The sequence below is a fragment of the Sinocyclocheilus rhinocerous genome, unplaced genomic scaffold, assembly GCF_001515625.1.
Source record: "Sinocyclocheilus rhinocerous isolate Xijiao unplaced genomic scaffold, SAMN03320098_v1.1 scaffold1523, whole genome shotgun sequence".
In the NCBI taxonomy this organism is placed as follows: Eukaryota; Metazoa; Chordata; class Actinopteri; order Cypriniformes; family Cyprinidae; genus Sinocyclocheilus; species Sinocyclocheilus rhinocerous.
This window is the reverse complement of record NW_015641012.1, coordinates 705,835-720,704: the sequence shown is the minus strand read 5'-3', so window position 1 is coordinate 720,704 and position 14,870 is coordinate 705,835. Positions and strand designations below refer to the sequence as shown.

The following is a 14,870-nucleotide window of genomic DNA, read 5'->3' as shown; positions in this document are numbered from 1 at the left end:
CAAGAATGACTCCTAACAAGCGATTGAGGTGTTCTGTTGTTGGATGTAATAATGAACATAGCAGTCGTCATTTACTCCTGACATCTGAGCCGCTGAACTCGCAGTGGATTTCGTTTGTTTCTGAAGGGAATGCGCCCCCAATCTACCTAAATGCGTCTATGTTCGCACGAATCATTCATGATCCACCCACATCTACAGAAGAAGTGAGTATAAGGTTTTGAAATGAAATTTGAGAAATTTTAACCAAACTATGTTACAGACTTTTCATTAAGACCCTAAAGAATCATATCAACTTGTGGAAAATGGGCATCATATGACCCCTTTAATATTCAAGGGTATATAAACTTTTGAACAGGGTCATTTTTACAAATTCAGTTATTATTTTGTCTTGTGGACTATATATAAACATCTGTTATGTGAAATAGCTTATTCAAGACAGTACTAAATAAAAAATAACCCTGCAAACAAGCCTGCACTGGCCCTTTACGGGCCCACTTAGGGCTGCCAGCGCAGGGCCCCTGAAAATTTGCTCATTGGCAAAACGTTGGCCCCTTAGCACTGGCCCTGCACGGGCAGCCCTCACTTAGCCTCCAGGAAGCTTTAGTGCTGTTTTATTGAAAATAATAAAGTTTGAAGTCACTGTTATGGAGTTACCGCCATAACGGTGACTTCAAACTTTATTATTTTCAATAAAACGCTTGCTTTAGTTGGGTTCCTGCCCCTTGACTTCTTAACTCAAGTTTTTTTTCAGGCTGCTGTAACTGTGTTTCTGAAGCACATTTGTTATAGCAAAAGTTGTAAGAAGAAAAACTGATCTGATGATTCAGTCATCACGTAGTGGCCTGATTTCCTGATCTCACCCAGGGTTTGATCTCTGAGGACATTATTTAGATTTAATTATTTCACATTATAGTAGCCCTAGAATACAACTGCATGAAATTCTGACCTGCTTTAATATTTTGAACATTAAGTCTTTATGCAGAAATTATTGAGACAGGATCATGTAGACTCACACAGATATCAAGATTCAGCGTATGAACCTCAACAATGGTGACAATCAACAAAATATTCAGATCAATCTTGATATCTGTGTGAAACATTAAAGTTAAGAAGTCAAGGGTCAGGAACCCAATTAAAGCAAGTGCTTACCTCCATAATGGTAACTTCAAACTTTAATATTTTCAATAAAACAGCGCTAAGGCTTTCTGGAGGCTAAGCGAGGGCTGCCCATGCAGGGCCAGTGCTAAGGGGCCGACGTTTTGCCAATGAGCAAATTCTCAGGGGCCCTGCGCTGGCAGCCCGTAAAGGGCCAGTGCAGGCTTGTTTGCAGGGAACATGCAGTTTTCATGATCCCTCTTATTTTGTTAAAATTATGAACATTTTGCATATTTTTCAAGGGGTATGTAAACTTATGAGCACAACCGTAGTTTACTTGATCTGAGATCAGTTTTGTCCCCCTCGGTCCAGTTCGCGATCGGGTTCCGCGGGGCCCGGTTCGACCGCACCAGTTGCACCCCCCTAAGGATGGCCCTGGTTACACCTTTTACACTGTTCTGACCAGCAGGCATCACCAGCGTTTTGAGTGCTTCAAAACAGTAGATCATTTTGCCAAGCAGTTGAATTTAATTGATTCCAAGTTTTGAAAAGCTTTGTTTCTCCTGCCAATAGAAGAAGGTAATCCCAAAGAACTGCAAAATTTAACAGATAAACAGTTGAGTTATAGTAAGGACAAAAGACAACTAAAACCATGATCTATAATAATTAATTACATTTATATAGCGCTTTTCTGCTTTTCTAAGCACTCTACATTGTGAGGGGGTATTTCCTCGTCCACCACCAGTGTGCAGCATCTACCTGGATGATGCGACGGCAGCCATAGTGCGCCAGAACGCCCACCTCACCCACCACCAGTGTGCAGCATCCACCTGGATGATGCGATGGCAGCCATAGTGCACCAGAACGCCCACCACACACCAGCTTATTGGTGGAGAGGAGACAGAGTGATAAAGCCAATCAGTAGATATGGGGATTATTAGGAGGCCATGATGGTCAGAGCCAATGGGCGAACTTGGCCAGGATGCCGAGGTCACACCTCTACTCTTTTCGAAAGACATCCTGGGATTTTTAATGACCACAGAGAGTCAGGACCTTGGATAAACGTCAATCCGAAGGGCGGTGCTTTTTGACAGTATAGTGTCCCCATCACTACTGTATACTGGGGCACTAGGGCCCACACAGACCACAGGGTGAGCACCCCCTGCTGGCCTCACAGCACCTCTTCCAGCAGCAACCCAGTTTTCCCAGGAGGTCTCCCATCCAGGTACTAACCAGATTCAACCCTGCTTAGCTTCAGTGGGCAACCAGTCTTGGGCTGCAGGGCGATATGGCTGCAGGGAATATATAGGTGTGGCAAATATACTTCATAACAATAACTAAACTACACACAGGTGTGCATTAAAAAAAAACCTCAGTGAAATAGATAAAACCAGTAAAGAAAGACAGATACAACTGAAATAAACTTCAAAATAAGAGTCTTAGAACATACATGTCCACAGGATAAATGTGACAAATTGAACCCATCTCTTTTAAATTCTCAATGAATGCCTACATTGTGTTGCATTAAAAGTTACAACTTTGACATCACTTTCACAAGACTCATCTTTAAGGCATCTAAGAAAGTTTCAACTTTTTAACACAGGGGCACCAGACTACTGTCATTCATAAATCATGTCTACAATATATATTTGCCATGGGCCTTCAGTGGCATTTAAAGCCTGAGGTCAGAATTCCTTCCAGCGTGGGGCGACATGGGCAAGAATGAATCATGTATGAGGAAATAAACACACCATAACCACAGCCTCAAACATACGTCAACACCTAACCAAACCTTGTTTCGGGAAAGTGGTGATGAGGATTTAACCACAGCTAATGAATGACGGTCCAGAGTGTCTGTGTTTAGACTTCTATTATGTCACAGTGTCTTCGGGAATGATGGGACAGCAGACACCACAAACACAAAAAATCCTCTGTAGCTTCATGTAAAATGCCATTTGAATGCTGCTCTGAAATGATGGCAAAGGCAAACATATATAAGAGTGATCATCATGCAGGCGAACGCCACAGTAATCCTCCAGACACTCACACTGGTAACCAATATTTATCCTCAGCAAACGTGAGTCACGCCTCCTCTGAGGTCCCACAAGCCTTTTGTGAGGTTTTAATTAGGACTTTAGGAACAGAGAGAGCCCATTGTGTGTCAATGAGTCTCCAGTAGTGGTCTCCAAAGGAATGCTGGAGCGTAACATCATCTCAGGAGATCACATCAAGGCTAAATCCTTCTTGATGAGCTTCCCAGACTAAAGCTCTCACTCCACACCTTTAAACTAAACCAACTAAACACTTACTGTTTCACAAACTTTCATGAAGAGATAAAAAAGAAATCCTCTTAAGTTTGTTTTAGATGTTTTTTCTTTAAACACAGAAAACAAGAAGATAAAATTGAAGTTAAATCCTTAGTCTTTGGGGCTGAAGACATGTCCTGCCCACTTAAGAGAGAACAGAGCCTTTTCCCTTAATGAGAGATTTAGATTGAACCATAAAATCCATTTATCCAACTGATAAAAATGTTCTACCAAAATAAACCGACTGTAGGCTGCTATACATCACTGTCAAGGTATATTAAACAACCACAAGTAATCATCAGTGTGGTTCATGAACTGTGATGTGTTTGCTTAGACAGATGAGGATAAATATATGACGGAGCTAAACCTCAGCTCAAAGGTCTGTCTGTGTCACGTGTCTTCTGAAGTACAGCCAAAACTAATACACACTTACATCTTACTGACTTACAGTTTATTTTAAATGTTATTTCATCAGCTATCAGACATGCATCGTTAAAGGAATAGGTCAGCAACAAATTACAAGTCATAATTTTCTCATGCTCATGTCGTTCCAATCTCACAACGCATTCTTTTGTCCATCAGAACACAAAAGAAGAATTTTGACAAATGTTTCAGCTTTTTGTCCATATTATGAAAGGCAATGGGACTCAAAACTTTCAAGCTCTAAAAAAAGAGTTTAAGGTATAAAAATTCCTTTATTCACTCTCAAATCAAACTAAAGGGTCACCCAAAAATGAAAATGTCCATATGATGAACAGATTTAGGCTTTTATTCAGTTATATAACCATTAAATACGGTAAACACTGAAGCTCAACCATACTTGCTTGACACGCAAGAATAAATCTCATCAAGCAAGCATGTTTGCTATATTTGATGAGCTCTATGTAGGTGCATTGATCAGGGTTTATATATGAAAAAAAATCTCTTCAGAAGACTTGGATAAAACTGCTTTATTCTTGTGGATTATTTTACAATGTCTTTATGAACAATTTGAAGAGTCAACCCAGATATTCCAAGATGGCGCCGACGCTGATGGCTGCCTCCGTGGCGTGCTCCGCAGTTGTTTTTATGTTTTTGTTAGTTTGTCCTGTCTTTAGTTATATCCCTGCAATCAGTTTCACCAGAGACTAATTGCTGGACATTCGGCAGTACACACCACCCGATATTTCACCGGTTTTCGACTATTCTGATGTTTTGCTGGACATTGTAGTCGGGGGAGCTGCAGCGCTGATCAAGCGCTTCAGGACGCGCAGACGGGGGAAGCGAGCCGGCGCGCTCGTGAAGCTCAGACAGCGCGGATTCAGAACGCCGTTGCCAAGCATCCATCTGGCAAATCTCCGCTCTCTACCCAACAAAACAGACGAACTTCTTCTGCTCTCCCGGACAAATAAGGATTTTTCAAACTCTGCTGCTCTGTGTTTCACGGAAACCTGGCTGAAAGACGCCATTCCGGACAGCGCGTTGAGTCTGCCGGGCTTTCAGCTGTTTAGAGCAGATCGCGACGCAGAATCAACGGGGAAATCGCGCGGCGGCGGGACATGCTTTTACATCAATGAGAGGTGGTGTACAGATGTAACTGTGTTAAAGAAGATGTGCTGTCCAGATCTAGAAGTGCTCTTCATTAACTGTAAGCCTTTCTACTCACCGCGGGAGTTTTGCTCCCTCCCTTCTCTCCAAGAACTGTACTTATCCAGAGTGAGCAAAAGGGCTGGCAGAATCACTCTGGACCCCTCACATCCAGCACACTCCATCTTTGAACTGTTGCCATCTGGTCGGCGCTACAGAGCACTGAGCACCAGAACGCCAGACACAGGAACAGTTTCTTCCCTCAGGCAATCCATCTCATGAACGCTTGACAATAACTGTGGAACACACACTATTTATACACTCATACACTTATTTATCTAACACTCATACTCGGTCTACACCTCAAATTTGCACATAATATACAGTACCTGTACATACAAAACTGTCTATTGTAATATACCTGCACATACAATTGTCAATTTATATATTTTTATTCCTTATTTACTTGTTCTATTTTTTTTATTTTTATTTTGTATTATCTGTGTTTTTTGTTCTGTCACTGTCATTCTGTTACACTGTGGAAGCTTCTGTCATGAAAACAAATTCCTCGTATGTGTAAACATGGCAATAAAGCTCATTCGGATTCTGATTCTGATATCAAGCAACTACTGAAACAATGTTAAGTCAGTGTTGATGCATCAACGCTAACTGCATTGAATTAACGTTACAAAGTGATGTTGGCTCCATATCACTTTTGCACCCGCAATTAATGTTGAAACAAAGTTGAGATATCAACAGAAAATCAATGAAAATATAATTGAATCAATGTTATGAATTGACGTTGGTTCAACATCACTGTTGTTCAATATTGAAATTAGCGAAAAAGAGGTAATGTTGTTGAATAAATATTAAGATGTGATGATTCTACATCCCTTTTGTTGAAACTCTGAAAATACGACTGAAATATCAACATAAAACAACGTAAAATGTATTAATTAAATCTTTTTATTTAAAATCTATTAGTGCTTCAATATCAATTAACATTTGTAAATAAAATTGCAATGGCAGGGGTGTCTGATCTTTTCATAGGCAGTCCTAATTAAACACACCTGTACCAGCTAATTAAGAATCACTGAAAACTTCCAGGCAGGTGTGCTGGATGTAAACTCTGCATGAAGGTGGCAAACTCTGAGTTATGGCCATTACTCTCAGGAAAAAGTGTGGGATGGGAACAATAGTTTATAAACTGTATTTCAGCTCATTTTCCATGCAACAGCATTCAAGTGACAAGTGTTCCAAGTTTATCTTGTAGAATAAAAGAGCTTAGGTTTTTTCAATGGCAATTTCTTTAAAGCTGCAGATTCACCTTATCTAGATCTTATTCTCCTTAAATATCACAAAATAGTCGTCACTTTTTCATAAACAAAATGTAGTTTTTTGTGATTGTGTTTAAGCGGGAACAGGCATTACATTCATCACAAATAATACTGATTGAGGAATATGAATGATTACCTTATAAAGTAGTAATCCCGATGCAGGACATAAAGCACAAGATAGCATCAAATCCCAGGTCAGGTCACTGTAGTTGACATGATGACATGATCATGCTGTCAACTACAATTGAACTTATAATATACGTATATTTCTTTAATGTCCATCCTCATCTGCCTTCACTCCTTCTAAAGGAAAGATCTCAAGGTGCTCTGCAAGCATTGATTATAGATCTAAGACTTGGGCTATGTATAAAGTGTGACATTCTTGCTCATGTTCATGTCATTTACAATTCAGTAAATGTTGTTGGAACTTTAATCATTAAACTCCTAATAAATATTACAGTTACACTTTATTTTGAAAGTCCCCTTTAGACATTCTCTAACGTTGCACCTACATGTCAGCTAACTCTCATTAGAGTATTAGCTATTGGTATTGGTAGACTGGTACGTTTGGGTTAAGGTTAGTAGAACAATTCTACAAAGTTACTTATAGTCAGTAGAATGTGTGTTAGGGAACCATTTCAATAAAGTGTTAGCAGTTAAGCAAGCAGTTTACTAATACTCTACTAACACTCTAATGAAAGCTAATTGACATGTAACTGAAAATGGAGTGTTTACTATTGTCCTTTTGCATTGACACATTATTTTCCTATTTGATACTGTAAAGCTGCTTTGACACAATCTGTATTGTTAAAAGCGCTATAAATAAAGGTGACTTGACTTGACTTGACATGTAGGTGCAACATTACTTCCAGTCAACAGAATGTCTGAAGGGGACCGTCAAAAAGTGTTACCAATATTACTAAAGCAAGGTGCACTTTTTCAGTGTGTAGGAAAATGAATGGTTAATTCAAACACTTAAATATTTTTTTTAATGTACCTAATTACAGCCAGTAACAATACAAATCAAACACAAAAACAAACCTGTAAAAATAAAGAAAAGAGAAATAATAAAGTTGATACAACATTGTTTAAAATTGTGCCAGTGAAGTTGGTAGGTGATTCAGCAAACAAGACCTCTGTATAGGATGCACCTATTTTCTCTTTAATGAGGAAGCATCAGTTGGACTACTGAGAAATGCACATGCAGAACCAAACTGGGAGTTTCTATCACAGTAATAGAAGAGGATGACACGATGGTGATGCAAATTATACAGTCTTTATTTATAAGCAGTTTAATACAGCTGAGATACAAGCAGGTAAGTAGATAATGCATAGAATAATGTGGAACTTAACTGAATGTTAAAGAGTCTTTATATTTTACAGGTACTGGCTGGCATGGCTGGAGATCAGACTGAAGACTGGGGCTGAATACAGGCTGTTCACAAGTAAGTATCCAAGGTGAGTATACAGGTAAGTCCTTCTGTAGGAAACAATGTTGGTAAGCAGTTCTTAGGCAAAGACAATATAACAGTCCTAGTAGCAACAAGACCAGACAATGAATGAGTGTTTGGTGCTTGCTTATATAAGGAAACTGATGAGGTTGAGGGCAAACAGGTGTGAAGATTGAGCTGAGTGTGCAGGTGATGGCCAGGGAGGATTATGGGAAATGTAGTGTTTTGTGGTGATGGGCACAGTGAATGGAGATTGTGACATTACTCCCCCCTTCCGGAAGGCACGACCCTGCACCCAACAGAATCCAGCCAGGGAGGCTGGGTGGGCATCCTTGAGCTGTGCAGGTAAAGGTAATGCAGAGGGCCAGGGTGGAGCAGAAGACCACCACAGCAGTGCAGACAGTTTTGAGGGGACTGAAGATCTCCATGGTGGAGCATATGACAAGCACAGCAGTGCAGACAATACTGAAGACCTCCATGGTGGAGCAGATGATCACCACAGCAGTGCAGACGGTATTGAAGACCCCCATGGCGGAGCAGATGACCTCCACAGAAGTGAAGATTGGACTGAAGATCTCCACGGTGGAGCAAATGACTACCACAGCCATGCTGATGATACAGAAGACCTCCATGGCAGAGCAGATGACCACCACAGCAGTGCATACAGTATTGAAGACCCCCACGGTGGAGCAGATGACCTCCACAGCAGTGCAGACGGTATTGAAGACCCCCACAGCAGAGCAGATGACCTCCACAGAAGTGCAGATTGAACTGAAGATCTCCACGGTGGAGCAGATGACCTCCACAGCAGCACAGATGGTATTGAAGACCCCCACGGTGGAGCAGATGACCTCCACAGCAGTGCAGACGGTATTGAAGACCCCCACGGCGGAGCAGAAGACCCCCATAGAAGTGCAGATTGGACTGAAGATCTCCACGGTGGAGCAAATGACCACCACAGCCATGCTGACAATGCTGAAGTCCTCCATGGCGGAGCAGATGACCACCACAGCAGACTGGGAAACGACTTTCATGACCTCCCCGTTCATCTCTGGGCAAACAGGAAATTCTGGGACGAATACATCCACTTCGATACGAGTGGGACATTAGTGTGCGGCCCAAACACACATTAAGGCCACTGCCATAACAGGAAGAACAATCATTGGTAGAGGGGTCACTGAATCCTCTGGGCTTGGAAGTATCTGCCTGGGTTCTGGCATGATGGCTATGTTGGCTGAAGCAGGGCTCATGGGCTGAAGTCATCACTGGACTCTAGTCAGAGGCTGGAGCCATCACTGGACTCTGGTCAGGGGCTGGAGCCATCACTGGACTCTGGAGAGCGACTGAAGCCTTCACTGGACTCTGGGGAGGGGCTGGAGCCATCACTGGACTCTGGAGAGGGGCTGGAGCCTTCACTGGACTCTGGTCAGGGGCTGGAGCAATCACTGGACTCTGGTCAGGGACTGAAGCCTTCACCGGACTCTGGAGAGGGGCTGGAGCCATCACCAGTCACTGGACTCTGGTCAGGGGCTGGAGCAATCACTGGACTCTGGTCAGGGGCTGGAGCAATCACTGGACTCTGGTCAGGGACTGAAGCCTTCACCGGACTCTGGAGAGGGGCTGGAGCCATCACCAGACTCTGGTCAGGGACTGGAGCCAACACCGGACTCTGGTCAGGGACTGGAGCCATCACCGCACTCTGGTCAGGGACGAGCCATCACCGGACTCTAGTCAGGGGCTGGAGCCTTCACTGGACTCTGGAGAGGGGCTGGAGCCTTCACCGGACTCTGGTCAGGGACTGGAGTCTTCACTGGACTCTGGAGAGGGGCTGGATCCATCACCGGACTCTGGTCAGGGACTGGAGTCTTCACTGGACTCTGGAGAGGGGCTGGATCCATCACCGGACTCTGGTCAGGGGCTGGAGACATCACTGGACTCTGGAGAGGGGCTGGAGACATCACTGAACTCTGGTCAGGGGCTGGAGCCATCACAGGACTCTGGAGAGGGGCTGGAGCCATCACTGGACTCTGGAGTAGGGGTGGGTGCTATACTGGTATGAAAGTGACTGATATGTTGTTCCATGATATGGATTTTGCTATACCGTGGATACTGTTATATATTCATGAATTCAAATTTTGCATTTATATAGTTTTGTTCAATTTGGTATGCTTTTCAAATTTGAACACAAATGACAATAAAGACCTCAACATGACTCGCAGTACCTGCTTGAGCACTCTGTTATCAGTTGTAGCAGTTGTGGTTGTATCAAGAACAGACCACTAGATGGCGCGATTGAAGAATCAGAGTTGTATTGCAGAGAGCCATGTAAAAATATAAATGAACGATGTATGGTTCTGCTCTAAGCATAAAAGTTACAAGTTTGTGAAAGGACTTCCAGCGCCAGGTAAAGGAAAAGCAGATTATGAATATACTTAAAGGTGCAGTAGGAGATCTTGGAACTTTAAAAGTACTACAATACCAGGAAGGAAGATCGGGTTGATGTTTGCCTGCCATTCTCGCTCTGTCTACACAGCGTGCGTGAATGAGCTGATGACGTATCCTGTCTGCACGAACCCGGTGTGCAGAGGTATGCAGATACATAAGTTGACCGAGCGTTTTGATTGGACGAACATTTCTTGATCCTACGCCTTCCACCAAAACAATGTGTCTGCACCAGACGCGAGCGGCGCGATGTGACAAAAGCAAATAGAACCCAGTGATGTATTCTGCTGTGGATGCGGCGTGACGCGACAAATCCATGACAGAAAACTGATGCCCCGTTCTATTTCTGACGAACTCCAGCGCTCTGACACAAAGAACCATATCAAATATTCATAAGAGAATCGTGAAAAAGAGTGAGTTGGAGCTAAACTTTGCAGGACAGTCGATCGCCAGGAGCAGGGTTGGGCACCCCTGGTGTAAAATATTGTGATATGAATTTTAGCTCATATTGCCCACCCTATTCTGAGGAGGGGCTGGAGCCTTCAATGGACTCTGGTCAGGGACTGGAGCCTTCACTGGACTCTGGTCAGGGACTGGAGCCATCAATGGACTCTGGTCAGGGGCTGGAGCCTTCACTGGACTCTGGTCAGGGGCTGGAGCCATCAATGGACTCTGGTCAGGGGCTGGAGCCTTCACTGGACTCTGGTCAGGGGCTGGAGCCATCAATGGACTCTGGTCAGGGGCTGGAGCCTTCACTGGACTCTGGTCAGGGGCTGGAGCCATCAATGGACTCTGGTCAGGGGACTATGCTCTGGAACGGATTCTTGGTCTGGGGGGAATACTCTTATAGACTCCAGGATTGGAAGTAAATTTAAATTTAGATTAGGCTCTGATGCAAATTCAGGGGTTAGAGTGGGCTCCAATGTAGATTAAGTGGTCAGAGTGGACTCCGGTGCAGACTCTGGGGCTGGAATGGGCTCGATACAAAACGCTGAAAATGGGGTGGACTCTCTAATGAATTCTGGGGCTGGAACAGACTCATTACTGAATTCTAAGGCTAGAATGGACTCTAAACATAAAACATGGAAACCAGTGTGTGTCCCTTTCCAAATGCTGCTGCTGCCCTAGACTGTAAGGTAGTGTATTGGGGCAAATCCCATAAATTAGGTTGCAAAGTAATGCCAAAAATCACACCATGTAACCAATGACAAAATTAAAGTGAGGCCACTTTTTAAAGCAGCACTATGTATGTTTTGGCGCTCTAGCGGTTAATAAACAGAACTGCACACATCCCGCTGAAGAACATTCCAACCAGAGCTACTTCTCTAAGTTTATGTCTATGGCGATTCACACAGGCAGGGGCGTAATTTCCACTGGGGACAGACGATGAAGACATGATTGAGGAGATTGAAGTGGACCAGGCTAAGACCTTTGAGGACAAAGCCATGTCCAAAGAAAATAAGGTTAACTGGGACCACACACCGATAAAAAACAAAAAGAAGCAAGGTACAAGACGACCATGCCAAAGAAGACAAGGTACATGACCATGCCAAAGAAGACACGGTAAACGCTGTCCTCCGGGCGGTACAGGAGCTAACCCAAAAAATGGATGACCAAACTCAGTGATTTATACGCTTCAAAAAGCAGATTAAGGCCAATTCATCAGCCATCGACAAGAACAAAAACGACATATCTGAGCTTCAATCCCAAGTAGCTCATCTTAAAAAAGAGAATGCAATTCTGAAAAGCGCGTGTGAAGAGCATGCTCGCTACAAGAGAATCTGAGGTTGACCGGCTTGCCAGAAAAAGATGACGAGAATGTCCGGGAGACGGTCATCGGGATTCTGACCTGGATAGACTGCGTGACACCGTGGATGCCGTGCACCGGCTTGGAAAGAGAGAGAGCGCCGCCACCTCAAACAACGTTTCCAGAGTTGTCATCATTCAGTTTGGAATGCGCACGATTCGGGATGAAGTCTGGAAAAAATCTAAGGATGCTAGAGTCTGCAAAGATCTTCACATCAGCTTCAAGGAAGATTTTTCCAAGGAGGACAGACTCGCCCGTGCCAAACTGTGGCCGTTGGTGCAGGAGGCCCGAAGGAGGGGAAAGCGTGCGTACCTGAAGGAGGGCTATGCGCTGATTGACAACAAGAGAGTGGACCCAGACTGACTTTTCTTTCTGCACTATTGTTATTGTTCTTAAGGTATGTTTTTACCTGTATTTTTTACAGGGCTATTGCAATTTATCACGAAGTTTTGTGGCTAGTAAGGTTTCTCATTCCTGCGCATCTTTTCTGTTAACTTTACTGTTATATCTGTGCATTTATAGACTCTTTATTTTATGCTATCCTTGTTATCGTTAAATGTAAGGGGACTGAAAAATAACGTTAAACGTAAGGTAATATTTCTTTATTGTAAGGAACAGAAGGTGAATTGTTTTTTTTTTGCAAGAAACACATTCTGAATGTGAGGACACGTTTTTGGAAACTTCAGTGGGGGGACTCTACTTTAGCCATGGGACATCTCATTCAGCTGGGGTTATGATTTTTGTTTCAAGGCTCAATTGTTGACCATAAAAGTGATACAAATGGTCATTGGTTAATGGTGACCGTGGAGATTGACGGTGTTAAATTCATCTTGGTATGTGACAAAGGTTATTCGTGAATGTCAATCTGCCTTTATAAAGGGAAGGAATATACATGTTCATTCAAGACTGATTCTTGATATGTTGGATTACAGTCATCTAATAGAAAAGGAGAGTCTAATATTATTCCTTGATTTTTATAAAGCGTTCGATTCGCTAGAGCACTGTTTTATTGTAGAAACATTAAATTGTATGGGTTTTGGAGATAAATTTTGTAACATAATCAAAATGTTTTATTCAGATATAACTAGTTCGGTGTCTTTGGGATCTGAAATCACTCCTAGCTTCAAGATGTCTAGAGGAATTCGCCAAGGATGTCCCATATCTCCAAAACTATTTATTCTAACTACCCAGATGCTCACTTTGGCTATTGTTAATGATTTAAATTTACAAGGCATTAAGATTTTTGAAAAGGAATTTAAGATTAGCCCATTTGTAAACGATACTGCAATTTTTTTAAAAGATAAAAGTATGGTTGATATTGCACAAAAATTAATTAATGCTTTTTCTGATGCCTCAGGTTTGTCTCTCAATACAACCCTCTACATTGCGAGTAAATCACTCGCATATGCGACTAAATCTTCACTCTGGCGACTAAATGATGTCTAATATTAGCCAATGGCTAATACATTCTCAGATTTTACTCGCCAGTGTGTGAGTTGGAGGCTGAGTATAAGTTTAGCACAGATATATTTTCACTCGCCGAACACTCTGACTGAGCACTTCAGTTTCACTCTCCGCCAAGCGATCTGTGCTGTTTTTCAGTTCATCTGAATGGATGTGCAGCGCACCTGTATTTGAAGAAGGTGCACACCTTGTCGTCACTTTGTCTCACACACACGCAGAGAGAGAGAGAGAGAGAGAATTGACGCGCTACATGTAAACGATATTCTTTGTTGTATTTTCTTGTCAAAATAACTGCGCTCCTTTGGAATTCTTCAGCTTTTAAAGGGGTCATATGATGCTATTTTAAAGATCACACATAACTTTACTCCGCACAGTTCGACTCTGTGGAACAATAGAACAATCCTTATAAACAGGAAATCAGTATTTAAAGCTGAATGGTTTGACAAAGGAATTCTCTTTGTAACTGACTTGATGGATTGTAAAGGTGTTCTACTGGATCACACCAGCTTTGTTGTACGTTCTAATATAAACTGTACTCATAGAGAGTATCAAAAAATTTGTAAAGCTATTCCTGTAGCCTTGATCCACCTAATCCAGAATACTTTGACTTACTCTGATGTCACTCCAGTATTGCCGAATTTATCAATTGGTCATCATAAATTAGTTGATAAAAACTTCAATAATAGGGTTGCTACGGATGCTTTTAAATCTAAATTGTTCCATGATTATAATAAAAACAATGTGCCTGTAAGCCATTCTGATATGCTGGGTAAAGCCTTCTCTAAATATGTTAAATGGCCAATTCCGCCTAAAGTCAAAGAAACGCATTTCAAAATTTGTCATAAGATCTATCCAGTTTCCAATTTTCTTCATAAGCGATTTAAATTTGACAAGGCGGGTTGTGCTTTTTGTTATTTTACTGATGAATCTCTAGAACACTTATTTTTTACCTGATCCATGTCATGCCAGTTCTGGAGTGATGTTAGAGACTGGCTGAATCTAAAAATGTCAAACATCCCTGTATTTAACATCAACCATATCCTGTTTTATGTTGATGATTTAGATAATTCAATATCAGACATTGTGAATATTGTTTTCCTACTTGCCAAATATCATATACATTGTTGTAAGCGGAGAGACTCTCGCCCCTGCTTTGTTCATTTCATGAACAAATTTAAACTATTCTACTCCTCACTGAGATTACTTAAAAATTGTCGTGCCCCGAAAATATCATCGGACATGTCCAAGTTTCTTTGTGTTTTAAATGTTTTTTTGTGTTTTTTTTGCCTTGTATGTATTGTGGATCCCTTTTAGGTTTGATGCTGATTGTTATTGAATTTGATTTTATTCTATGCTGTTACCTCTATGAGTTCTTGTATTCTATGTTTAATAAAAAAAATAA

General features: G+C 42.1%; 1 protein-coding gene across 1 annotated transcript in view; it reads right to left on the bottom strand.

Moving 5' to 3' along the window:
* LOC107753504 (anosmin-1-like) overlaps positions 1 to 14,870 on the bottom strand; it is a gene marked incomplete at its 3' end in the record, with an annotated part of 57,091 nt that overhangs the window by 33,683 nt on the left and 8,538 nt on the right. The gene's annotated exons all lie outside the window — the stretch shown is intronic.